This window comes from Polypterus senegalus, chromosome 12 (assembly GCF_016835505.1).
Source record: "Polypterus senegalus isolate Bchr_013 chromosome 12, ASM1683550v1, whole genome shotgun sequence".
Classification (NCBI taxonomy): domain Eukaryota; kingdom Metazoa; phylum Chordata; class Cladistia; order Polypteriformes; family Polypteridae; genus Polypterus; species Polypterus senegalus.
Window position 1 is genome coordinate 95,632,135 of NC_053165.1, and position 27,763 is coordinate 95,659,897.

Consider the following 27,763-nt stretch of genomic DNA (forward strand, 5'->3'; position numbering starts at 1 on the left):
CACAAGGGTCTCTCCTGGGTCCACTGCTCTTTTCAATCTCCATGTTTCCGTTATGTCAGCTTATCTCAAGGCATAACATGAGCTACTATAGCTATGCTGACAACACACAAACGGATTTATCAAGAACGACTGATGACCCCGACTCTCTTGGTTCACTGACCCAATGTCTTATTTGTGTTTCTAAATGGATGAATAGTAATTTTCTCAAATTAAATAAGGAGTACAGTGGAACCTCTAGATACAATCACCTCTGTATACGAGAAATTCAAGATAAGAGAAAAGTATGAGCGAAAAATTTGGATCTAAATACAAGCAAGCCAGGCTGTGATTATGAGTGACACGTTTCCCGACTCTAGGATTCACCCAAGCTGACGCTGCCAGCCCGTCAGCTCACTCAGTGTCCCTTGTTCTCCCGTAGCGTGAGGATCTACGCGTTTGTGATTTCATTGTTTCGCCGTGGCAGTTCACTGTATAAGCGTATCCAAAAATATCACGGACATGCAGACGGAGAATAGGAGACGATTTCACTCAAGAGGAGAGAGAGAGAGAGAGAGAGAGACGCGCGAGCGAGATAAGGAGAGAGAGAGAGAGCGCGTGCGCGAGTGAGCGAGATAAGGAGAGAGAGAGACGCGTGCGCGAGCAAGAGAGATAAGGAGAGAGAGATGCGCACGAGAGAGAAGAACCATCAGCTCAGTTATGCTCAAATGATGCTCAGCAGACAAAGTGTATGCATACTACTTGTATTGCAAGACATCGCTCGTTTTATCAAGTCAAAATTAATAAAAAAAATTTAGCTCATCTTGCAAAACACTCGTAAACCAAGTTACTTGCAAACCGAGGTTCCACTTGTATATATTATTTATCAGTGTTATTTGTTAGGAAAATTGATTTTTATGTTGATATTTTTAGGGGTGCGGAACGAATTAAACTGGATTTCCATTATTTTCAATGGGGAAGTTTGTTCTAGATACGAGAAATTCGCTATACAAGCTCAGTGCTGGAACGAATTAAACTTGTATCTCGAGGTTCCACTGTAATCAGAAATCTTAGTGATTGGCAAAAATGGATATAATGAAGTCATTACAACAACAACAACAACATTTTTTTATATAGCACATTTTCATACAAAAAGTACCTCAAAGTGCTTTACATAATGAGGAAAATAAAAATAAAAGACAAAATAAGAAATTAAAATAAGACAGCATTAGTTAACATAGAAAAGGAGTAAGGTCCGATGGCCAGGGTGGACAGAAAAAACAAAACAAAACAACAAAAAAAAACTCCAGACGGTTGGAGAAATAAATAAAATCTGCAGGGGTTCCAGGCCACGGGACCACCCAGTCCCCTCTGGGCATTCTACCTAACATAAATGAAACAGTCCTCTTTGTAGTTAGGGTTCTCACGGAGTCACTTGATGTTGATGGTCATATAGACTTCTGGCTTTTAATCCATCCATCATTGTTGGAACATCACGGTGCTTTGAGTAGATGGTGGTGGGGCAAGCCACCACAAAAGGAGACCGGAAAAGGAAACAGAAGAGAGAGTAGGTGTTAGTACAGATTTTAGAGCCACCATGAATAGTTATTATAATGAATTGGATATACAGAGTATCAGGATTTTAATTACAGTGAAGTTATAGAAAGGCCATGTTAAAGTAATGTGTTTTCAGCAGTGTTTTAAAGTGCTCTACTGCATCAGCCTGGCGAATTCCTATTGGCAGGCTATTCCAGATTTTAGGTGCCTAACAGCAGAAGGCCGCCTCACCACTTCTTTTAAGTTTTGTTCTTGGAATTCTAAGGAGACACTCATTTGAGGATCTGAGGTTATGATTTGGAATATAAGATGTCAGACATTCCAATATATAAGATGGGGCGAGATTATTTAAGGCTTTATAAACCATAATCAGAAGTTTAAAATCAATCCTGAATGACACAGGTAACCAGTGTAGTGACATCAAAACTGGAAAGATGTGCTCAGATTTTCTTTTTCTAGTTAGGATTCTAGCAGCTGCATTCTGAACTCGTTGCAAACGATTTATGTCTTTTTTTGGGTCGTCCTGAGAGGAGTGCGTTACAGTAATCTAGTCAACTGAAAACAAACACGTGAACTAATTAGAAATCAACTTGATCCATTAGGCTTAAAGGTCAAGACAAAAGGTAAAGAATTTAAGGGTAATTATTGACTCTGGCTTAAATTTTAAATCACATATTAATCAGATTACTAGGACAACATTTTTTCCACTTAAATATAACAAAAGTTAGATCCCTTATAAAACTTTGCAAGATGCTGAAAAATTAGTTCACACTTTTGTTTTCAGTCGACTAAATTACTGTAATAGACTCCTTACAGGACTACCCAAAAAAGATATCAATTGATTGTAACTAGTTCAGGATGCATCTGCTAGAATATTGACTAGCAAAAGAAAATCTGAACACATCTCTCCAGTTCTGATGGCACTACATTGGTTACCTGTTCCATTTAGAATCTACTTCAAAATACTGCTTATGATTTACAAAGCCTTAAATAATCTCACTCCATCCAATATCTCTAAATGCCTCTCACCTTACACTCCAAATTGTAACCTTAGATCTTCAACCGAGTGTCTACTTATTATTCCAAGAGCTAAACTTAAGAGGTGATAAGGTAGCCTACTGCGGTTATGAACCTGAAATCTGGAATAGCTTACCAATAGAAATTCATCAGGCTAATAGAGTGGAGCACTTAAAAAAAAAAAAAACTGCTAAAAACTCATTATTTTAACATGGCTTTCTCATACCTTCATTTTAGTGTAACCCTGGTATTCTGTATATGAATTTAATTATCGTTATCATGGCTCTGCAATCTGTACTAACTTCTACTTTCCCTGTTGTTCTTTTTCTGTTTTTTTGGGGTGGCAATCTGGGCCACCACCACCACCGCTGCCTGATCAAAGCACCGTGCAGTCCCTACATTGATGGATTGAAGGCCAGATGTTCACATGACCATCTAATTCTTACGTGAAGCCTGAAAATCCTGCCTTACCATGATGTCATTTCCTTTTCCAGTTCCCAAGATTCCACCCTTCAATCTACATTACTTCCTAACCTCAATTAGTTATGTCTTGAACTCAGTCTGGAGAAGACCTTGTATCAATCTCTTGGGACAATCCCACTATTTGAGTCTGGGTCTAAGGTCACAGTACTTATTGATTCCAGCAGCAACATTTAAAAGTGGCTTAAGACAAACCACCCCTTCTCACTCTTTGAGCCTGGTTATGGAGAGAATTAATCTGCCTCAAGCTTTCTCTATGCAGTGTTCACAGCCAGGATCAAGGGGTCTCATGGTAATGCAGTGTGATGGATAGGAAGCCGAGATGTCCAAACCGGAAACATCATTCACAAATGGCAAGTTGTCGCGGTTAGAAGCTCTACCCATTGAGGTCAACCCTGATCCTCTCACTTCTTTGGAATTTCAATTTAAGTAAATGCACACCTCCTTTAAACAGAAGAAGAAGAACGAGAATTCCCTCGAGTTTGCCAAAAATGCATAAACGGCTAACGCACAAATCTTCCCATACCTAATGGACCCACACTGTGTCATTAATAATGACTTACTGTATAGAGTTGTGGAAAACGAGGGGGAGGTGTGGTCACTGTTAGTCCCACAGGCTTATATACACATCTCCTAGGTGTCCACTTGGGAGCCGAAAAGACATTAGAGCGAATGAAACTCCTCTTTTATTGGCCACGGATTAATGAGGAGGTCCATCATTTCCTGCCCAGAGTGTCAGTTGTGACACATTCCTAGGAGGGACTGTGCTCCTCCAATCCACATTCCCCTCATCGATATTTCGTATGAACAAATAGGGGTAGATATAGTGGGACCCCTTAATTCCCCATCTTGAAGACATAAGTATATTTTAGTTCTTGTATATTATGCTATTCATTTTCCTGAACCTAATTCTAAGACAATCGTATGGGAAGTGGTAAGGGGCTTTATACGGGTGGGTACCTCTAAAGAAGTCCTAACAGACCATGGGATGCCCTTTACCTCAGAAACGTTCAGAGAGGTTGCCAAATTACTCAAAATCAAGCACTTAAAAGACCACAGTATACAATAACTCAAACTGACGGTTTTATGGAGCAGTTCAATCAAACCTTCAAACAAATGCTACATAAAGGTGGTCAGTTAAGATGGGAGGAACTTGAATCAGTGACTTCCCCTCATTACTTTTGCTTACCAGGAAGTCCCTCAAGCCTCTACAGGGTTTTCTCCTTTTGCATTTGTGTATAGACGTCAACCTAGAGGTATTTTGGACATCCTAAAAGAGGGATGGGAGGAAGATGCACTCCTGTCCAATATTCTACAATATATTGCACAGTTACATGATAGATTTGACCCATCCTAAAAGAAAATATGGATAAGGCGCAAGCAGTGCAGGCCTGGTGTTATCACCAGGATACGTCACTTTGAGAATTTAGACACAGGGTCCGTGTCACGGTATTCGTTCCTACCTCCCATTCAAAACTGTTGGCACATTAGCTAAGGCCCACAGAAGATTAAGGAGTGAAAAGGTCTCACTGACTACTTGGTTAAACAATCTAATTGTCAACCGATAAAGCAGGTCTATCATATATAAAATTTGCTGAAGCCGTGAAAGGAAAGGGATTCAGACCCTTTCTCCACTCAGCCCTGCTCTCTTTACATTCATACAGCAGAACTTAACTTCGATCTTAATTTGACACCCACTCAAAACAGGAGCTGGAGTCTGCTGTCCTGTCAGTCCGGGAGGTAGTAAGCGAGATGTCTGGCTGGACCACCCTGATTGCGCATGACATAATTAGAAAACCCAGGGTGATGGTTAGGGAATGCCCCTATTGCCTTCCAGAAGTGAAAAAGACCAAAGTGGAACTTGCTTGAACTTGCTGGATCTAGGTATAATAGAAGAAAGTTATAGTCTCTGGTCTAGCCCTATAGTATTGGTCCCTACGTCCAACGAGAGTTGGAGATTATGCACTGACTTCCATTGGCTTAATCAATTTTCCCAGTTTGCTTATCTTATCTTATGCCATGCATGGACGACCTCCACAAGAGGCTGTGCAAAGAAAAATATTTGACCAGCCTGATACAACCAAAGGGTTCAGTCAAGTTCGTTTAATGGAATCCGCAAAGGAAAAAACACATTCAGTACCCTAAGTGGACACTGGCAATATTGTGTTCTTCCATTTGGATTGCACGGGGTTCCAGAGACCTTCTAACTCTAGTAGATAAAGTACTATGATCCCACAGTTCCCATAGTGCCACCAATCTGGATGATATCATCATCTATTTCGACACATTGAAGAAACACAGAAGGTTCAAGCTGTACTTCATACACTCGGTAAGGCCAGACTTCAAATTAATAACAAAAAAATGCTTCTTTGGATTAAACAAAGCCAAATATTTAGGCTACCTGGTGGGCAGGGGTATAGTGAGACAACAGTGATCCAAGGCTGAAGCCATCTTAAAATGGCCCCTTCTGAAAATGAAGAGGCAGGTCCAAGCCTTTCTTGGAGTAGTAGGATACTGCTGCTGGTTTGTTCTCCACTTTTCAGAGACAGCGGCACCCCTGACAAAGAAGAGGGCTTTCAATTTAAGTGGTATGGGATAAGGATGCATACACTGCGTTTCATCAAATGGAAGCAGACCCGAACATCAGGATGAGTGTTAATCACCCCTGCCTTTTCTCTACCTATCCTCCAGAGTGACATTTCAGACACAGAACTTGGCACTGTGTTGAGTCATGTTCCTGAGCCGGAAACTGCTGGACAGAGAAACCAGACATGCGGTAGTGGAATGAGAAGCTTTGGCCATTAAATGGGCAGTGATGTGGCTGAGCTCCCTTTGGCAAAAAAAGGACAGCTTGCAAATGGATTTCTGTAGCCAGCTGGGAGTCTTTCGATTCTTGTTTTGGAAATTATTGTCCATTCTTCCTTGCAGATTGCTTCTAGCTGTGATATATTCTTGGGAAATCTTGTGTACACACCACATTTATGATCTACCTGCAGATTTTTGATGATGTCCATGTCTGGGGTTTGCAAGGGTCATGCCAAAACCTTCACTTGTGTATCCTGTAGTACTTCATAATAAATTTCAAAGTGTATTTTGGCTATTTGTATTGTTGTAGAAACCATTTATTTTTTCAGGTTGTTTTCTCATTTGTGACTATCTTACATTCTCCTCAAGGATTTAGTTTATATTGGTTTATATGTAAACCTTTATAATTTAAAATATTACCTTACTGAGTTATTTTCCACAAAATGATTCAATAATCTTCTAGGCAGTCACAAAACGTTTTAAGAATGATCTGTGTTGAAAGTCAGTGGAGTGTTTAGATACAGGCCAGGAGAGATTCCCAGGTTATTCACTTCTTTTCCAGGCTGTGGGGTGAGAGAAAGAGGGAGTGGTGGCCTCAGGGCCCTTAAGGTTCACCCGGAAGTTCTACATATCTGGTCCTAACATGTGGTATACACCATTGCACTGCAGACCTGTTGTTCTGGTCCTCCCTAACCCCACCTAACCCTTCTATGAAATTCCTAGGTTGTGTTCACTATCTGATCATCTCTACCTTTTTTTTTTTTAGTATCATGAACTTTCTTTTTTGTTTTTGTAAACTTTGGAATATTTTTTTGTGCCATTTATTCCAGATAATTCCAGATGACACCAAGAGTGCCTCTTTTTAAAGCATATATATTTAAATGGACCAAAAAATAAAGACACTGCTTTAATTATACCACATGCTTAAGGGCAGGCTTTTTGAATTTAACTCTAACATACTACCCCACAACAAACCTCTTGATCTTTCAAAGGATTAGGTGTATGAACAGGAAGAGGTGTGATAGATATTGTGCCTCCAACGGTTTCAGAAATGAAAAATTAAATTTTTACTGAAAAACAAAACTACACCAAATTGAGCAACTTTTAGTTTAGTGTAGAAAACATGCTTGCAAAGAATTTCCTGTCATGCTGTGTTTTAAATTCAATTCAATTCACTTTATTTTTATATAGTGCTCTTCACTGAGTGCAGGTGCAGAGAGGTGTGACAAGTTCTCAAGTAAAATGCAAATACAAATTTTACTAATTAAAAAAGGAGTACATAAAGGCACAAAGTACTTTGAAACTGATTAACATAAACGGAGCCCAGCCCTATCTGTCCATTAATTAATTAGTAAACTATCTCCAGTTGACATCGGAGGAGAGGAAAACAAATACTCTAGTCAGCAACATTGTTGGAAAAAAATACACCTCTCGAATGCCCACAGTCCGTTACTAGAGAGAACGTTAAGGACAAAGTAAGACACAGTTTTAAGTCATAGCAGATTAAAATTTCATATGCACATATGGTTTCAATTACCAGAAGATAATTAAAATAAGCTTTTATCATTTCTGAAGTATGTTATTTTCCAGCTACATAACTAATAGGTATAGCAGTACTCTGGTTAGGACTGCTTCCTCACAGATCCAGAATTTGGGGTTCAAACCCTGCACTCAATCATTACTTGTGTGGATTTTGTACCCCCTGGATTTATATCTGGGTATGCCAGGTTTGCTCACATATCCATAAAGAAGTAAATAAGAGATTAATAGGAAACCCTACACTGGGACCATATGGGCCATAAGTTGGTCCTATAATGGACCAGCACCCCTTCCAGGTACTGATACTACCGAGAAAAGCACTGGTTCTCTGCAACCCTGAAATTGATAAAGTGGTCTAAGAAAATGATTTTATTCCATTAACATTAGTTATAGAAGTTAGAGCTATATGCTTTCAGGCTTAATAAATTACTATTGTGGTTTGTGCTAAAGTATAAAAATAAATAATCACTAAATATATGTATATAATCATTTAAATTAACTGCTCATGGTTAGCTTTTTTTGTGCTGTCAATAAGATTTCTCATATTATGTAGTCTTACCACAATGCTTTATTACATATTCCGACATGTGATAAACAACTCCAAGAAAGAATAATGGCATTTTGTGGTCAGTGGTTTGGACCACCAATTGCTGTGGTCCAGACCATGCACAAACACCACTGGAACCACTGTCAGCAGTGTGCCCTATGGTTTAGACCTTCTGGAGTTTTTAAATGCATTTGAGACCCTGTGGCTATGCAGAGCACACACTTAACACTCCTTAGTAATATAGCAGACTGGACTATACCTGAAACTGAAAAGAGCTACAGCCTGTTACATTTGCTGGTACATTAGGGAGAGGGAAGGAGGGACCCCTTTACATTCAGTTGCTGCTGCGATTTTTAAATCTGGTTTTGGACATGTGTGCTTCATTACACTCTGACCCTTTCATTTATTAAAAGAAGAGAAGAAGGGATATGAGCATATAAACAATTAAAAACTGTCACCCTGCAGTTTTAGTGTACTGTACACAGATGTCCAAGCACAGCTACAGTAATATGTAAGTATGCACACACAGCAATATGAAGTGCAGATAGTTTAAAAAGGTAAAGTCAAATGCCAGACACACATGATCACACAGCACGAGTAGGATTAAATACCATTTAAAATAATACCATGGGCACCTTTTAAATATATGACATGTTCACTCACTATTTATATCCTTTACAATTCACTGTCATTTCCCAAAAGCGCATTAGTCCATCAAAGCTCACCAGTCACACGGTTATCATTTTTGAAATGTGATGCCTACCAATGCTACGAGGATAACAAACATCCAAACAAGAAACGGGTGTTCATCTAGTGTAAAGAACAGGAGTCCCCACTGAAGAACATCGAATTGCATTGTTGTCGTTTCCAGACCAAACTTTTATCTGTACACCTCACATTGGGACAATGTTCAGAAATAATGACTCTGTCAAATTATCAAAAGTGTTATCAGGTTAACATATAAAGTAAAACTGTTAATGTTCTATACGGAAAATATGAGAATGGCAAGCAATCAAATCTGCAAAATGTGTATTTTACACATTTCTTTAATAATAAACAATGCTTGAAATGTTTCATGCTATGGCTTGAATCACACACACACACACACACAATAAATCCACACACACGCAGTTTTAGGTAGTAAACAGCACACATAATCCTGTAAACAGCAGTATAGCCTGCAATTACAGGTGCTGAATGAACAGGATATCATGATGAGGCTTCCTGCCTCATTGTGTACTTTAAAATGCAGTGACAATTGTTCTTATATTACAGATGATCTGCAGTTACTATATTCTGATATCGCTTTATTGTACAGCAGTGTCTTTTGAAGCACCAACAACCAAACAGCACTGCTAGCAGAGACACTGGAAAAATGCTTTTCAAGAGGTAGAGTGTAAGGCTGGAGCAGGCTAGATAACTGGAAATCAATTCCTACTCATTTCATTTTTTTCATTCTTTCACAGGATGCACAGTCAGCATTTTGTCATGAACTGAGGTAATGTCTTTCGATCCATCAGTCTAGTAAGCGGAATGTGCTCCACCTCCCACTTAAATACAAAATACCATCCATCAACTATGCAGAAAGTAATCCTAAAGTGTGGAAGACATTTTACTTTGAGAATTATTAACAACATAAACATTTTTTTAAACAAATAAAATAAGTTAAAACACAAATATTTTCATCTATGTAGGTGATTAATCCAGTCATTTTTTTACATCAACATAAATTATGTTTATTAACCTCATTCTTTGTGTATATTTACCCTTTAAAAATTAGGAATATGAAGATGGAGTCATTTCTGAATAGTCACTAAGAAATCTCGCTGAAACAACATGGGGAAAAAACCAAGATGAGCTTCACAAAAAATGTATCATATTCCTACGACATAACACTAACGATTATGTACTATTAAGAAAAAATATGTTTCTGTAAGCTGAACTGTGTTTTCATTGCTTATCAGGTCTCTCTAAAAAAAATGCTGAAGCAGAAGTTGCTATCCCTTGCTGTATGTGAGACTGCCCCAGAGGAACTGATCTCACTGAAAGACCACCTTGGGTCTAACATAAATGAATAATACCTCATTTCAACAGTAGAAACAGCAAGTGCAGCATTATGACCTGACCCTAAACATTACGTAATGGCCAAAAAATAGCAACACTTAGGATTAAAGGAAACAGATTTCACCTCTAGTTCAATCAATGCAATCTGTATTACAATACATCAGAATGCAAATTTTGCAGACGTTGTTCAAATTCAATTATAAAAGGATCTTTAATACTTTCTCATTAATAAACAATGCTTTTAGCAATATTTAAACAATTTGAAGAAAAATAGTCAAATCCATCACTTTAAGTCTTGAATACTAGTTAAACTGGAAATTATACTTTATACCAGCTCGTATTAAAGCCTGACCCTGTCCTGTCATTCATCTGGGACATGAGGAGACAACTCACTCAAGTTCAGAGTGGTTAAGATTTTTAAAACAAAAGATGAATATGTAGCTAGTGTTGGATGTAAAATGTCCAGGCATAAGAAACTGCTGTTTCAGTGAGTAAATCTACTGTATGAGCCGTGAGGAAATGGAATATATGTGCCTGAATAATATAAACAAGGAGGCATATTTCAGAAACTGTGACTGAGATCTACACATTTTGCTTTAACCTGCAATAATCCATCTAGAGGCCCCTCACACTTTTTTTTTTTAAATAAAAATGTAAACATGAAGGTCTTTTAAACAAAGGTTAAAACTTTGGTATTCTAAAATGAAAAAAAAAAAATTGGGAAACAGAATTTTTTTTTTTTTTGTGAATACTAAATTTGGACATTATGGTATTTAATTGGCCAGCACTGCATTAACAAAGTAACTGAATAGCTGTGATTAAATGACCATGAAATGCCATTTGATTTAATACTTCTGCTGTTGGCTTAGAGAATTAGTTTGACAAGCTGCTGCTAGGGTCACTTTGGTTCATGGAGCAAATTATCCGGATTAGCAAAATGTAATGCTAGCCAATTGCACACACATCTAGAATAAGAGTCTGGATTTGTGACACAAAAACATCTGTCACAAAACAAGCACAAGAAATGATGATTATCAGAGTTACAAAAAATAGGCAATAAAAATATGATATATGGAAAGGGATGTGAAAGCAGCACAGCTGCAGTTTGTTTTACTTTCTAAATTTGTGTAGCATATAATCTCATTTTACACTGTAATATTCTTTTTCTTTGCTTGGTACTCAAAATAGATTTCTGTTAATTGCCGAGCCCATATACATCCTACTTCTTTTTAGTTGCTGAAGAGAAATCTACAATTAAGTGGCAAGCACTGTCATTTCCTGGTACTTAGGAACAAGAAGCATGAAGGAAAATATAGCTGTGTGTTTTCTTAGTTCCACTACATGAAGATTTTGCCAGGTCACAATGGTTAGTTGAAATGCTTTCCCTGAAAGACTGTTGGCCTCCATCATGTATTACTGATCAGGTATTCAATTCCATCCTCTGGAAGAAGCCAAAACAGTCATCCATGAAACAAAATCTTTCAGACATCAGGACACTGATAAAGTTCAGACCCAGAAACTGGATACTCTCTGCTTGGAATTTGCATATTTCACCTATTTCTAAAAGAATTTCTCTCATATCCCAAAGATATGAATGTCTGGGTAATGAGTGACTATAATGTGGAGCTGAGTGAGTGAATAAATGTGTTGGCACCCAAACCTGTTAAGTAGGATGGAGAAATAAAGGTAAAGGAATGACAAGCATGAAAATATTCTTAGTAAGCAATTTTGCAGTTTCTATAGTGTCTTATGGGCAGTATGGTAGTGTTGCTGCTTCATAGCTCTAGAGTTGTGGGGATAAATCTTTACACAATCATTACCTTTGTGGAGTTTTTGCTTATCCTGCCCATGCCTGTTGGTATTTCTCGTTTTTTTCACCCACATTCCAAAACACATACACGTTATGTTAACTGCACTGGACTGCTGCCCAGTCCTAGGCTGCCTTCCTGATGGTACACTCAATACTGTAGGGATAGGTTCTAGCACCCACAATGCAAACAAGAACAGGAAAATTCAGTAGTTAAGGAGGTTGAGTTCTGAATGCAGAGCCTGCCTTTTCCTATGAAGTGCCTCACTTGGACACCTGGCATGTTCTTGATCTATTCTAGTAATTTCGCTAATTAGTTCTGATACCTTCTGAAAATGGATGGACAGAGTCTCCGCATTGAGAGCGACACAATCCATACAGAGCTAGCTGAAATTCATTTGTTACATGAGCTTTAATTAAGGACTTGATACAATACCAAAACCCCAGGCATACTAAAACTATAAGTGCATTTACACATGTGAAGTAGGTGAGTGAAGTGCAGATCACACGGCAAAACAGCAGCAGCAAGCCAACAGCTGATCGAGCAAAGAGGAGTTAAAAAAAATAATATATATATATATTAATATTTGTATCCCATTGTATCACTGTTTAAGTGTGGTTTCGGAGGAGTGGACACGTCTCCTTGGGGTGCGTTCAGCCCCCCTCTTTACAACGGCGTGAAGCGCAGGCGGTGGGGTGGGTGGTGTTTAGGGATAGTTTTCCTTTATCAAAACACTCCAACGCCATTAAACTGCGCAAGAGAGAATGAAACATCATCATCATCAGCCACAATGAATCCAAAAATAAGCATGATGCCTGCGACAATTGTCTTATGTTTTATAAATATGTTTAGTCAAACTGATGCTGTATTTACAGGTTTCTGTTACCAGAATGCACACAGTACAAATTTTTTTTTTTCTGGTTGGCTGTGTGATTGAGCCCTGCAAAAGGACCTGGCATGTGTACTTCATACTTTACATCCAGCACTTCTAGAATAACAACAACACATGCTTTTTTACATCAGTAAGAAAAGTAATGTGTTAAGTTAGTCATTACTTTAAAAAGTAATACACTATGTAACGCGCATTACTTTCAACATGTTACCTTGCTGCTTCTTGAGGCAGTGTTGCTGAATTTAGCACTGCATGTTCAAATGTATTGACTACTCAAATGTTGAGAAAGATTATTTTCAGCCAGGAGAAGGCATAAAGTGATCACCCAGACATTTGCCTCTGAAATTTATTTTGTGGATGCTTCTACCCATAGCTGATGATTGTATTTGTTTCACATACCATTTCTATCACAAGTGGATCGAGTGCAACAAACACGCACAGATTACAAAATCCTTCACAGTGCCCCAGTTTTACATGGGCACATAATGGGGTTATTTATGGAGAAATCTACCTGTGTTGTCCAGATTTCTCAGAGGCCAATAAACAAAATTCTCTAACCGGAATAAGGGTATAGCGGTCCGATGCCGCTAAGAGTCACACTGTCCAAGAGACTGAGATTTATTTATTTTTTTGGTGGAGATTCCAGGGACGCACCCAGCCTTGGCCTGACCCGCACACACTCACAAGCAAAGACATGAAACCAACGAATGAATAATGTATTAAAATGAAAACCTAAAACACAACAACAATCAGACAAACCTCCTCTTTCCCCTATGGTGATACACTTGCAACATAATGCACAACAACGTCTTATACCGTCCAATACAGCAAAAGAAGGTGAAATGGCATGGTGTGAAGATGAGAATCCAGAGAACAGCTACTGTAGAAAATGAGTGAAACAGACCTACCGGTACTCCTGAAAGGTGAGATTTCCAGGAGATGACACGTTGGACAGGAGACACAAAAGCACCAATCTCCAGTTGCTACGCCAGGCCTCCCTTTTTAACTTTCCTGCTGGCTTCTTTCCTCCCCAGCAGCCCCTACTTCTGTTTCAGTCATTCTATGCGGGTAACCACCCTTGGGCTGCTGGGAAACGAGTTCTTCCCACTGCAGCACGGCTACAAGGGTTTACATAACATTTTTAGAAATCTGTGAACAACTGGTTTATTGAAACACATGCAAATGCAAGGATTCTTACAATGACCAGAAAGGAAAAATCTTAGGAAAACAGTCATTTGAGTTAAATTAGTATAGGAACATACTTATTACATAAGTCTAGAAAACTCTAATCCTGTACTATAACAACCTATTCCAGAGCATAAAAAACATTTTTTTGTGCGTTTATTCATCAAGCTGCTTCATTTGTTAAATGCAAATTGCATTTTACCAAAGTAATCCTAGAACTGCTACAAGCTCACAGCACAGCATTAACCTGGGTTCCCGGCCACACAGGAAAAGGTTATCCCCAACACTCCTAAATCCAATTTATGTAGTCCTTTCCCTCTTTTCCTGTGGATTAAGTCCTCATTAATGCTTATCTTCAAACATGGACTGCCGCTCTACTGGGTATCCCTTACTTCCACAAACTTCAGAACCCATGCTTTAAATATAGCTCCCAATTTTGCCTTTCTATGGTAGCCTCCAAAGTTCTCACAGGTATGCCATCATGTTATGAAATCTAAGCTAAATACAGTTTATGGAATCTCTATATTTAATTTTTATTGATGTTCTGTTGTTCAGACCTCTAAAGCATCACCATGACATTATTCAGATTAGCAATACATTATGCTTTATTGTAAGTGAGATCCAGCTCTACTAGTCAACTGTATTTCTGTAAAGGACAGTTAGGCAAACTAATGTAACATTAGAGCCATCTTGAATTACTGCTTAGTTGGACTTTTTCCCCACGTGCAGTGGGTCCCTAGAATAAATTTACCAGCATTCCAACATATGTGCGTCTCATTCCTAGCTGCAATTTAGAACCAGGAATGGAAAAAGACAACACAGAAGAGGTTATGCGAGACCTTTAAAATCTATCGTGTCATTACAATGGGTAATATGCGACGCTTGTATTGCCTATGCAAGAAATAGATGAAGAAAACCACCATGAACACATTTGTAAGCCAGCATTTACGTTTGATGATTTGCTTCACTGCATTGAACCCATTCATCAAACATCGAAGCATGCACGTTGATCTTGTAAGATCTGCAAAGCAGCTTGCTCTTACATGTGGATAGTAAACAGATACTCTGACGTCACATTCCAACTTGACCACACCGCACCCGCAGGTAAGAAATGAAAATGTACAAATACAGATCTGGCGAACTATAATTTCTTTAGTATCATCCACTTAATCACAATATACGTTGCATTTTTTTTGCACTTTAGAAACCATTTCAGGCAGGTAATGTTTCATTCCCCTCCTCGTACTGCAACATTGGTACGATAGTGAAAAAGTTGATGAACCCTAAAGCTATGTGTACACCAAGCAAGGACACCATGGAGAATATGTTAAGGAATAGGCCCCATACAAACAGATTATACAGTGGAAGGCACAGACTGTCTCAATGGCTTTGTTGTTGCAGGAAGGCTGTGACTGGACAGTAATGGCCAGACATAGCAGCCCCCATTAATTTGATCAAGGTAATTAACCTGTAAGAGTTTTGTGGATGCCATCTGCATCTTAGCTTCCCTGTATTACATTTCATGCACACTAACACCACCTTACATTTACATCCTGCCACTATTATTATTATTACTACTTTTAAGTCCTGTCACTATGCATTTCTGTAATCACAAACCTGCATGTAGGCAGTGATGGCTAGTTAGATATTGGGGACTTTGGAATGCCTCAAATAGTTCTGTATCTATTCTCGGCTTTTGAGCTCATGTCTGTAGTGTCTCTCTCTCTCTCTCTCTCTCTCTCTCTCTCTCTGTCCACCCCCAAGTCTGCGCAAGCATCAATCACTTTTAATTCTCTGAGGAACTTTTTTACAAGGCAGTTTTTTTACTACTTCCTTCGATCATTAATTTTTGATTGTCATGACTGTGATTTTGTTGTTTAAATATAAACAACATCTGATCACTAAAATGAATCCAATTCAGCATCTACATCAATGACTGAACTCTCTTTCTCAGAAGTTCTTCTCTTTACACCTAGAAGGGCAAGACTAGAAGGGATATTCTGAAAATAAGCCGTATCTTCAACTTCCTGGCCCAAAAACCCCCTGGTCCAATAACCTTTCTATCTAGGGTTACATAAATAAACCAATAAACACTTGTTCCATTAAGGCGTTTGCAGTCATCCCAAAAAGGAAATGACATCAATGCAAAGGAATTCACAAAATACAACAGCAACATTACAGCCCTAAGCAACACAATTCCCGAGTGACAGCTAAGAGAAGTTGGAGGCAGTTTACATAGGGAATCCCAGTCAATATTGGATGGAATACGATTGGCAGGGTGGTCAAGTTGCTTTAGATAAAAGCGTCTGCCAAGCAAGTAAATGTAAATGACAGGGAAGGTATAGGAAAGGCCAAATCAAATTAATAGATTCTAATTGTCACCGACATGTTGTTCTGCCAGAAGAACAAAATACAGGAAAACACTGTTTCACGTCTCACCCAAAAAATAGCATCTTCCAGACTATATAATCATCTTATATCTATCTATGACCTGAAGGTCGCCTACAGCACACAGACTATAGAACAATTCCCAGCTCAAAATACCATTACCAGGTCTAACTAATTAGGACTTCTAATGTTAAAAAACAACAGAGGGGTGCATGCTCAACCGAGATCCATGAACATGCTTTGAGACCAATTAGCCACACCTTGCTTCAACCACAGAACTGGCATGACGAAAATGATAGAAAAGTCCAGAACCTTTTTAATTGCAGGAGGAAAGTATACTGCACATGGCAAAATGACAAGAAGCAGAAAGAACTTCATTGATCAAGGATCAAGCTCAAATGGCACCACTCCTCTTTAGTCACAAGATGAAACCCTCCTGTAAAAATATTTTGCCATGCTACAACCTGAAAAGAAAAAACTGTCAACAACTACTGGTTCGCAAATCTGTAGTGACAATTCGAGAAAATTCAAGGTCTTCATTTTTAATGAAAGACATCTCTGAATAAACCTCCAACCCTAGAAGAGATTTTTCTGTTGTGAAACAAATGAGCAATAGCAGCACTTACACCTCAGATGACATCCCTATAGAAACATTCAAGGCGCAGTTTGTGGGACTTCGAAACAAATTTTATGAGATTAATAGAAAGATGTGGCAACATAAAACAAATTCCACCAAACCATAAAAAATGCCAACTAGTTTTCTTCAATAACAGTAACAAACTTGAATGCGGAACTTACTATGAAATTACTTTTGTTAATCACTGGTCCACTGTATCCAGTAAAATCCTGTCTAAGATAAATATCAGACTGACAGGAAGCTTTTAACATTATCCCAACACCTGATTGTTAAATAAAAAGACTTCTAAAATGAGTGTTTAATAAATAAGTATTAACTCTGGCACTTCTGCACTTCAAATAACACACTTTGACACAGCTCTTTAACCTTTCACAAGTTGTATTAAATGAATAGAGCATGGGAACATATGAAATTAGAAGCAATCTCCATACAAACACCACAAAACACTGCCACAGTTTTTAAGAGACACTTTTTAAATATTGTAACAAACTTGTTAAATGGCCCATCCATTTGGAAACTTGAATTAAACCAAAGTAATCCTGGAACTGCTGCAATCTCACAGCACAGCATTAACCCGAGTTCCCAACCAATGCAGGAAAAGGTTATCCCCAACATTCCTAAATCCAACCTACGTAGCCCTTTCCCTCTTTTCCTGTAGGTTAAGTCCTCATTAACATAGATTGCCACCCTACTTGGTATCCCTTACTTCCACAAACTTCAGAACCCATGCTTTAAATATTGCTTCCAATTTTGCCTTTCTATGGTAGCCTCAAAAGTCCTCAACAGTCTGCCATCTCATCAATATTTCAATTTTCAGTAAAAAAGAAAAGCTAAACACAACAGAACAGATGCAGACAATGATATACAAAAGCATGCACATATGAAACAAACTGTTTAATGTGTATATACAATACTTTATTTTACTGCTCTATGTAGTTTTTGTTACAAGCTCTTCAGCCTGTGCCACCCTAACTCAAAGACTAATGTGGTTAAGATAATTCTTGACCTACTCCATATGCATATACAGTGAAAACAGTCTTTGCCCACACTGCGATAGACCACCATACTCTTTAAACTTCTTTGTCTGGGCCTACAAGGGTCTAGGGCTGCCACTGAAACTAAAAACTTGGAAAACCAATGTCCTCTACCAAGATGTCATCAGGCAGTTAAGTAATCTCTTCTTGAAAAACTCAAAGCTGATAAACACTTTCCATACATAGCATTCCAAAAGGCAAATATCTAGAAGAAAATTCAGCACCACAATAGCTCTGTCACCAGCTACTTCAGGTAAGTTCATTGTTGGGTCTTCAAGAAGGAAATCAAGCTATTAGTCTATATTAGATACAGGTCACTGTTCTTCTGAACGGTTGCATGATCTGACTTATCCACCACTATCACCAGAAGACTTTTGGCAAATTCCATCAGTAGTGCCTCCATAACAACAATTCCAAAGACCTCACCAAGGCAAAGATAGCCTTAAAGATAGTATTAAGGCCAGGATCTTGGAGAACTAACTCTGCTGGACACATCACTGAATCAGAATGTTCGACTACCATCTCTCCAGTCCAGTCCTCTACTTTCAGTTGTGTGAAGCGCAGGATTTCAGAGGATGTGGTTGTAAGATACATTCAAGACCCATATTACAAAACTCTGTGACAACATCCCAAGCAAGATGAAATTAGTCATATGGTGCTGCATAATTCATCAAGTGGCACTTCACTCTGAAGCTGTTCACCTCTCAGATAAGCTGGAAGACTGACAATGCTGGAAGATGAGGGGAAGAAAACAGACTTGCCGAAGCTGCTCCTAAATAAAATCTCCCACTCCCACTGCCTCAAAGTCCATAGCTCAAGAATTGGACTCCTTAGCAATATACGGTCATAAATATAACTTTGACCGGTATAGTTCTCATTTCAAGTCACCAACAGAGAAAAAGACATAGAGAATACTAAAAGAGCAAAACAATTTTTCCTAAATAATGAAATACATTCATAAATATAAAGTAATAACATTAATATTTATGTGTTATGAATGAGCTTTTGTAAATTCTATCCACCTTGCAGGGATTTTCCATTTAAATTTCTAATTTCTCAGGGCAACAAACAAGGCATGCAATCAATAACATATCATCTGAGCAGATTTTAAATGCATACATGCCATAATATGCAAAGTCTAAATGTATAAATTACGAAGAATCACAAATATCCTAATATGTGTTATATGGGATCATAAATAGTACCGTGCTTAAGTTTGGAACAATTACTGTCTATTAAAATGATTTTTTCTGCTCTATATGCAATCACTTAGGATATGAAATAAAAAAAAAAAAGAGGGAAAAGCAGAAAGTGTTAAGTTTTTGGATAAATATAGGAGTATATTTTAACCTTTTACAAAAATACCACTTTCATGTTAAATTCTTGTCAGTGTTGCGTCAATTTTAGGTGTCTACATTTGAATTGATTGTGCACACACATGAAAGGACGATGATATTTTGGTGCTGGAATTAGCCTTTGCTGTTCCATTTGATGTTTGTATGCCTCAATTAACATAAAAACTATGAAACCATCCAAGAAATAAACTAGGCAATATGAGATATGAAACAAATAAACTACTCACTAAATATGAATACATAGACAGATTGTATTAACAATCATAAAATTAAACAAAATGTCCATCACATTGTTCTCTTAACAGAATCACTTCTTGAAATAAATGCAGTGCAACTTATCTTGTCCTTTTTGAGCTATTTGATTATTTCACATTTTTGTTTCACAATACATCTACTGTTTTCTTAGTTTTATTGTGTGAAGGTGTTCCGTTAGAATGTTTCAGGATGAACAACACTTTTTCTTATATGATGTAAAGAAAAGGTAAAAATGGCAATTTTGAATTTATTGTTCCAGGCAGGGCACTGTATTTTATTATCTATGTTAACTGCAGCATAGATGTTACTTCAGGATATTTGCTTTTGCCATTTTAGTCTATTTTCTCCATATCTAGAAAAGTGGATATGAGGTACTTAACTGTCTTGCACGTTTTTTTAACCTTGTGTACACCAGCTGTTCTTCAATATATATTTATCTTTTTTGTTTGGATGCTTTTAAATGAAAGATATTCCGTTTTACTGCTTTAATACTTTCAAGTGAATACAGACCTACACAAGATTCTAACAGAAGTAATTACTTTGTCACTATGCACAACTGGGACAAAACAGCACTACTACAAATTGAGGAACCGATTATGAAGGAGGCATTTGTAAAAACTGCAAGAACTACAAAATGAAAAAAACAATTTTGAAACAGCCATCAGTTTTTAGTGCAAACAGTCAAATGATTAACTTTCAGTTATATGCATAGCACCAATATAAAGCTTGACTGGGGGGCTTTCATTCTGTAAATGTCAGTCAAAATGGGAATAGTTTCCTTTTTTAAGGGCACTTCGATAAAACAGTTGGATCCAAAAAAGTCTTTAATTAATAATATTCAATCAAAGTGAATATTACTTTAATTGTGAACATGACTGGAAAGACATCACCACACTAGAGACAGTTATACCAGCAGGCTGTTGTGTGAAATTTAGACCAGCAAATCAGCCTCTAAATGGTACAAAAACAAAGACAAATCCTTTGAATACTGTGTCAATAAGATAAAGTCACTCATGGCATGGAAACTGTGAATGCCACTAGCACAAGGGGGCTCATTTCACAGAGCAGGGCTCCAAAGATTTAATTTCTCAGCAACAGTTTGCTTCACAGAAAACATGCATTAACCATTGTCGACAAGATTTATTGTATAATCATTATTTTAAGAGTCTACCACTGACCAAAGATGATGAGTCAAACTGTCTTAATGGAGATGCATTTTAAAAATGGTGAAGAAAAGAAAAATAAAGCAACAGCAAATCCACTTACAAAACCATCATACAGAATGGTTCATGGTGGTATGATATATGTAAAAACACATTTCTCTTTCTTCTACAGTGGCTACTATTATGTGCACGATTTCGAATCAACGTCAATCAGAAAAATCAACACTACAAATCAGTACGACTTAAAATGACTAGGTGACAAGAAATCATTTTAAGTGTAGTTAGTTATTCTACATCCAACAAGCTTTCAAAACAAAAAAACAGCCTCTACAGTTTAAATTAACTCAACTTAACAGGTTATTAATTACATACAAATTGGCAGCTGTTATACAGTGCAAATGTTTTTAAAATTAGGAAAAAAAAATACAAATGACAATTACAACACTAAATCTAGGCATTGTGGCACATTTCTGAGGGGCTCTTTATAAAAATGTCAATGTTGAATAGCTTTATATATATTTTTATGGCACACCGACAACACCAGTATTGAGTTCAGTTTAACTTTAATAAAACACTGTTTTGTGGGTTTCTGCAGTAACTCAAGTTAAAGGAATGTACAGAAACTACCAGTTAACAACAGAAACCATCCTAATGCACTACATTTGCTTGGATAAGTGATAAACTGCTTGAAAAGTTCTGCCCTGTGGCAGAAAAAATAAAACACAAACAAAACCATTATTGTTATAAGTATTTCCTTTTGCCCTTAGGGTATACTTAAATTTTAGCTTTACTGTGATGTTCCCAGCATTTCCTGCAAATAGGGAAAAATAGCCATTATATAACCATCCAATTACAAAATTATACAAAAAAAGTAACATCCAAAAATAGCAAAATATTCCACATAAAAACAGCAATTGCAATATTTTACAGAAATATTTGTTATGATTGATAGTGAAAAAAGGTACTTTAAGATTGTAAGATATACAGAATTTAATCCTGAACATGTAAGTTTGATAGGCTTGACTTCTGTGCAACTTGAATTCAAACAGTCAAAAACATTTTTCTTAAAAAAAAAAAAAAAAAAAAAGTAAAAGTATGTGGGCACAGGGATCTTCTCTCAGTGATGGAGGGCCACAATTGCTGCGAGTTTTATTTCCAACCAGTACTCCTAAAATTTGTATTTAACTGTATGGCTTGATAGTGCTTTTATTCGTCCAAGACAAATTTAATACATTAGTATGTTCACTCACAGTCAAGACGAGCTGCAGGTTTTCACTTCAACCAGTTTTATTTAATTAGAACTCATTTATTTGCTACAAAAGCAATAAGTTTGATTGGGCCTAATTTTAGTTAACTTACTTATGATTCAGAACCCTTAATGGTGTATTTCAGTTTAAGCAACAGCATCTAAGATTGAATTGGTTTTAGTTTTCTTAAATCAGCCATGGTTAATAATGAAATGAAAATAAAGAAATGGTGAATGAGATATCACTCTTTGGGATGCAAGCAACTGTTGCTGGGGGTGTCAGAATCCATCAAGGAAGAAAAATGAAAAACATTATTTGTACAAAATCTTAATTTATTTATCCATTCCTAAATAATTAAATGGGCAGGCTATTTTGTATCAGTGCAATACGCCGTTTGTTAAAACGGATGGCTCCCGCTCTTACGTGCAAGTCTGCATGGATATTATGAACTATCGTATCTGTTCAAGTTCTATTTAAATTTTAAATAGAAGGAATTTTTATTTAGTCAATAGAAATATCTTTGGTAGGAATGTAAGTTAAATGTAGGCATCATTGCATAAATTTTTCTTCACCATACAAATGTAAAGAGTAAATTCGCCTTACATTCCAACCAAAGATATATGTGTCGACTAAATAGAACTCGAAAACATATATTTTTTCGAATTTGATCGTGCAATTCAGATCGAGTTGACGCTCACCGACGCATCAAGCCCGCGTGCTACTGTGGTTTCGCCTGCGTGCCTCAATAAGTCACCCTCCCCTCGCTTTTACTTTTTTACTGTTATCTAAAGAATACACAGAGTATGGCTTTACCAAAACAGTCATTGGTGGCGAATAAATTATCCATTATTCATGAAGCTTCAATTGGTGATCTGTCTTTCTGCGTTAACCGCATATTTTTTCATACGTCTCAAACCAAGGGGATGCGAGGGTAAAATGAATCGGGAAGCGTGCGTACATACTTGGTGCACCTCCTCTCGGGAATCGAACCTCGGACTTCGCCTCTAGCATTGCGCCACGGCGTGTGGTTTGTCTATTTGAGAATATATAGATCGGTGTAGATATATATATATATATTTTACACACATACACACACTTACCTAAAGGAATATTAGGAAAACCTGTTGAATTTCTCATTAATGCAATTATCTAATCAACCAATCACATGGCAGTTGCTTCAATGCATTTAGGGGTGTGGTCCTGGTCAAGACAATCTCCTGAACTCCAAACTTAAATGTCAGAATGGGAAAGAAAGGTGATTTAAGCGATTTTGAGTGTGGCATGGTTGTTGGTGCCAGATGGGCCGGTCTGAGTATTTCACAATCTGCTCAGTTACTGGGATTTTCACGCACAACCATTTCTACGGTTTACAAAGAATGGTGTGAAATGGGAAAAACATTCAGGCAGTCCTGTGGGCGAAAATGCCTTGTTGATGCTAGAGGTCAGAGGAGAATGGGCCGACTGATTCAAGCTGATAGAAGAGCAACTTTGACTGAAATAACCACTCGTTACAACCGAGGTATGCAGAAAAGCATTTGTGAAGCCACAACACACACAACCTTGAGGCGGATGGGCTACAACAGCAGAAGACCCCACCGGGTACCACTCATCTCCACTACAAATAGGAAAAAGATGCTACAATTTGCACGAGCTCACCAAAATTGGACAGTTGAAGACTGGAAAAATGTTGGCTGGTCTGATGAGTCTCGATTTCTGTTGAGATATTCAAATGGTAGAGTCAGAATTTGGCGTAAACAGAATGAGAACATGGATCCATCATGCCTTGTTACCACTGTGCAGGCTGGTGGTGGTGGTGTAATGGTGTGGGGGATGTTTTCTTGGCACACTTTAGGCCAATTGGGCATCGTTTAAATGCCATGGGCTACCTGAGCATTGTTTCTGACCATGTCCATCCCTTCATGACCACCATGTACCCATCCTCTGATGGCTACTTCGAGCAGGATAATGCACCATGTCACAAAGCTCGAATCATTTCAATTTGGTTTCTTGAACATGACAGTGAGTTCACTGTACTAAAATGGCCCTCACAGTCACCAGATCTCAACCCAATAGAGCATCTTTGGGATGTGGTGGAACGGGAGCTTCATGCCCTGGATGTGCATCCCACAAATCTCCATCAACTGCAAGATGCTATCCTATCAATATGGGCCAACATTTCTAAAGAATGTTTTCAGCACCTTGTTGTATCAATGCCACGTAGAATTAAGGCAGTTCTGAAGACAAAAGGGGGTCAAACACCGTATTAGTATGGTTTTCCTAATAATCCATATTATATATATATATATATATATATATATATATATATATATATATATATATATACACACACACACACACACACACACGAGACATTAAGCCCATTACAATAAAGGGCACTAGAACAGTAGTGCATAAACATTAGTAGGAACAGTCTATATTAAATGGCAAGGACCTTGACCTCTTTCTGTTTCTTGTCTTAATTTTTTTTTGTCAAAAATATTTTTGCAAGAAGCCTAAAATAAAATATTAAAAATAAAATTGAAACTTATGACAATACAGTAAGTATAATTAATATTGCCTTAGTGTAAACCTTTGTAACAATCTGTAATACACAATATCTGAAGAAGATATTTAGGAAAAATTATCTATTTTTTTACCTCATGAAATTTTTCTATAAAATTTCAATTTAGACAACATTTCTTGTAAATATTCTGTCTGAGTTTGGCAAGAGTTTGCCTTGTTCAGGACCATCTACAACCTTGACAACAACATCTGGAGAACTTCTAACTCTTGATAATGCAACATATAACTGACCATGGCTGAATACTGGTTCTGGCAAGTAAATGCCAACTTTTTGTAAGGTTTGCTCTTCTGAGTCTCTCTCTTTTAGCGTTTTTCTGACGCTCATTTTCTTTTTTTTCAATCGATCAATTTACTCGTATTTTTTTTTTTGTCTTTCAGCCTTTTTGTTGATGTTTACTTGTTGAGCTGACCATTCTTCCAGGAGATGTTACTTATATAGGACTTGATTGTCTGTATCTTTTGTCCTACTAGACGTGTACTTTTTTTTTTTTGGGTGGCATGTTGTTAGTAGATATGTCCGTAATATTTTCTCTTACAGTAATACTGGCTTGTATGTGGCTGTAATATGCATCAGTGTATTGTGTGCCTTTAAATTTCTCTCGCAGTAATACTGGTTTGTATTTCTGTAAAATGCCTGTAATTTTCTCTGACAGTAATACTGGCTTTGATGTCCGTAATATGACTTTAATTTTCTGTTACACCAGTGGGCAATCAGCAGAGTGTCCCCAGCAACTGATTTAATGTGTGGCGTGCAGTTGATAATCGTGACTGTGTTGTCTCCCCAGCAAGTACTGTGCAGATCCCCAGCAAGTATTTTAATCTGTGCTGGCGTGTAGCTCATTATTGTATGAGTGGCGTCTCCCCAGCAACGGATTTTATGTGCGCAGCCGCGACTACCTAAATCAGCACACTCCCAGCAATTATGTCTTTTATTTGCTTATCATGCGCTGCCGTGACAATGCCATTCACTGTGTGCCCAGCTTTCAGTGTGTGTGCGACCAAGGTGCTGTGCGCATGGGCTGTGCACGGTGTGATGTGCGTTGCAGCCCCACACATGCGCACGCACTTCACCAGAAAACACACACACGGACACCTGGATGCACACAGGGCTTTTATTAAAGAGGATGATACCCGCGCTTAGCAGCGGAGAAGCAGTGTGTTAAAGAAGTTATGAAAAAGGGAACATTTTAAAAATAACGTAACATGATTGTCAATACAGTAATCCCTCCTCAATCGCGGGGGTTGCGATGAAAATCCGCGAAGTAGAAACCATATGTTTGTATAGTTATTTTTATATATTTTAAGCCCTTATAAACTCTACCACACTGTTAACATTATTAGAGCCCTCTAGACATGAAATAACACCCTTTAGTCAAAAGTTTAAACTGTGCTTCATGAAAAGACAGAGATGACAGTTCTTTCTCACAATTAAAAGAATGCAAATATATCTTTTCTTCAAAGGAGTGGCTGCATCAGGAGAAGAGAATTTAAGAGAGAGCGCGAGCGCTCGCAAAGAAAAACAAACAATCAAAAAATCAATACGTGTCCTTTTAAGTTTGCCGAAGCACCGCAATAAAGCGGCATTTTTCAGAGGAGCGTCAGTATCTTCTAAGCAAACAGCCCCTCTGCTCACATCTCCTCCGTCAGGCGCAGAGAACGTCAGAGAGAGAGAGTGAGATTAAAGCAACAATCAAAAAATCAATACGTGTGCTTTTGTGCTTTTAAATATGCCGAGCACCGCAATAAAGCGCCATTTTTTAAAGGAGCGTCAGTATCTTTTAAGCAAACAGCCTCTGTGCAAACAGCACCTCTGCTCACACCCCCTCCGTCAGGCGCAGAGAATGTCAGAGAGGGTGAGAGAGAGGCAGAGACAAGCAAACAATCAAGCACAGTGCGGGAAGCATATCTTATAGCATTGAGGAGTTTTAGTTAATATGTAATACATGCTCTGATTGGGGAGCTTCTAAGCCATCTGCCAATAGCGTCCCTTGTATGACATTAACTGGGCAATCAAACTGAGGAAGCGTGTAGCATAAATTAAAAGACAGTGTCCGCAGAAATCCGTGAACCAGCAAAAAATCTGTTATATATATTTAGATATGCTTACATTTAAAATTCGCAATAGAGTGAAGCTGCGAAAGTCAAAGTGCAATATAGCGAGGGATTACTGTATACAGTAATTGTTTTGAGAGTGTTATGAGTGTTGCTGCCATCAAGGATTTGATTATCATTATTTCTTTCAATCAGGTTCGTATTTGTACGATGTGTTGTGTTCAAGTTACATTCTGTGTTTGTCAATCGTTGTAAAGATAACAGGTTTCATTCATCGATTCGTTTCTTACTGCATCAATAAACGGCTCGTCTTCCTCTTTATCTGAGACGTGACACACTGCATGCACAGGTTTTTTTTTAAACACTGTCTTCCTTTAACTTGACATTGACTTTTTCCACCGTGTGCTTTGTTTCCGCAGTAGCTGCACTTATGAATATGCTTGTATGTGTCACACGCTTCATATTTTTTTGCTGCCTTCTCAATTGTGTAATTCAGTTTTTGTTCAGCACTCTTTGGAACTGTTGCTTTTTGTCTGTGCACTGCATCATTTCATGTGAGCCGCTCGGTGTACATGCATCGAAGGTTCTCAGCTGTGCTGGTGCCATCTCGTGCGATGTCCACGGCTGTATTTAATGTTAGCGAAGACCCGGCACTTAAAAGTTTCTCTCGCAGTTTCGCCGAGTTTGTGCCAAACACCACCCTGACCATCTCATCTTCGCCTGCATAAGCACAGTCCTTCACCCGTGAATATTTAGCGGCAGTGTTTCTATTGGATTGCTGCTGACGGACGGCCTTATATGGGTAGGCACTAAATTACGTAGAAGGCGCAACTCCGCCTCCCACGGGCATCGAGCAGAAGTCTATTATAGTATATGGACGAAAAAATAGGTTCCAGTTATGACCGTTACGCGTAGAATTTCGAAATGAAACCTGCCCAACTTTTGTAAGTAAGCTGTAAGGAATGAGCCTGCCAAATTTCAGCCTTCTACCTACACGGGAAGTTGGAGAATTAGTGATGAGTGAGTGAGTGAGTGAGTGAAACAGTGAGGGCTTTGCTTTTTATTAGTATAGATATAGATATAGATAGATATACACACACACACACATACACATACATACACACATTAACATATGTGTGTGTATATGTATGTATATTTGGTAGGACAGCGTGCTGCACA

At 38.0% G+C, this 27,763-nt stretch overlaps 1 protein-coding gene across 5 annotated transcripts in view; it reads right to left on the minus strand.

Moving 5' to 3' along the window:
* The window catches only part of LOC120541397 (kelch-like protein 25), a 67,641-nt gene that overhangs the window by 2,781 nt on the left and 37,097 nt on the right, over positions 1–27,763 (minus strand). The window lies entirely within an intron of this gene.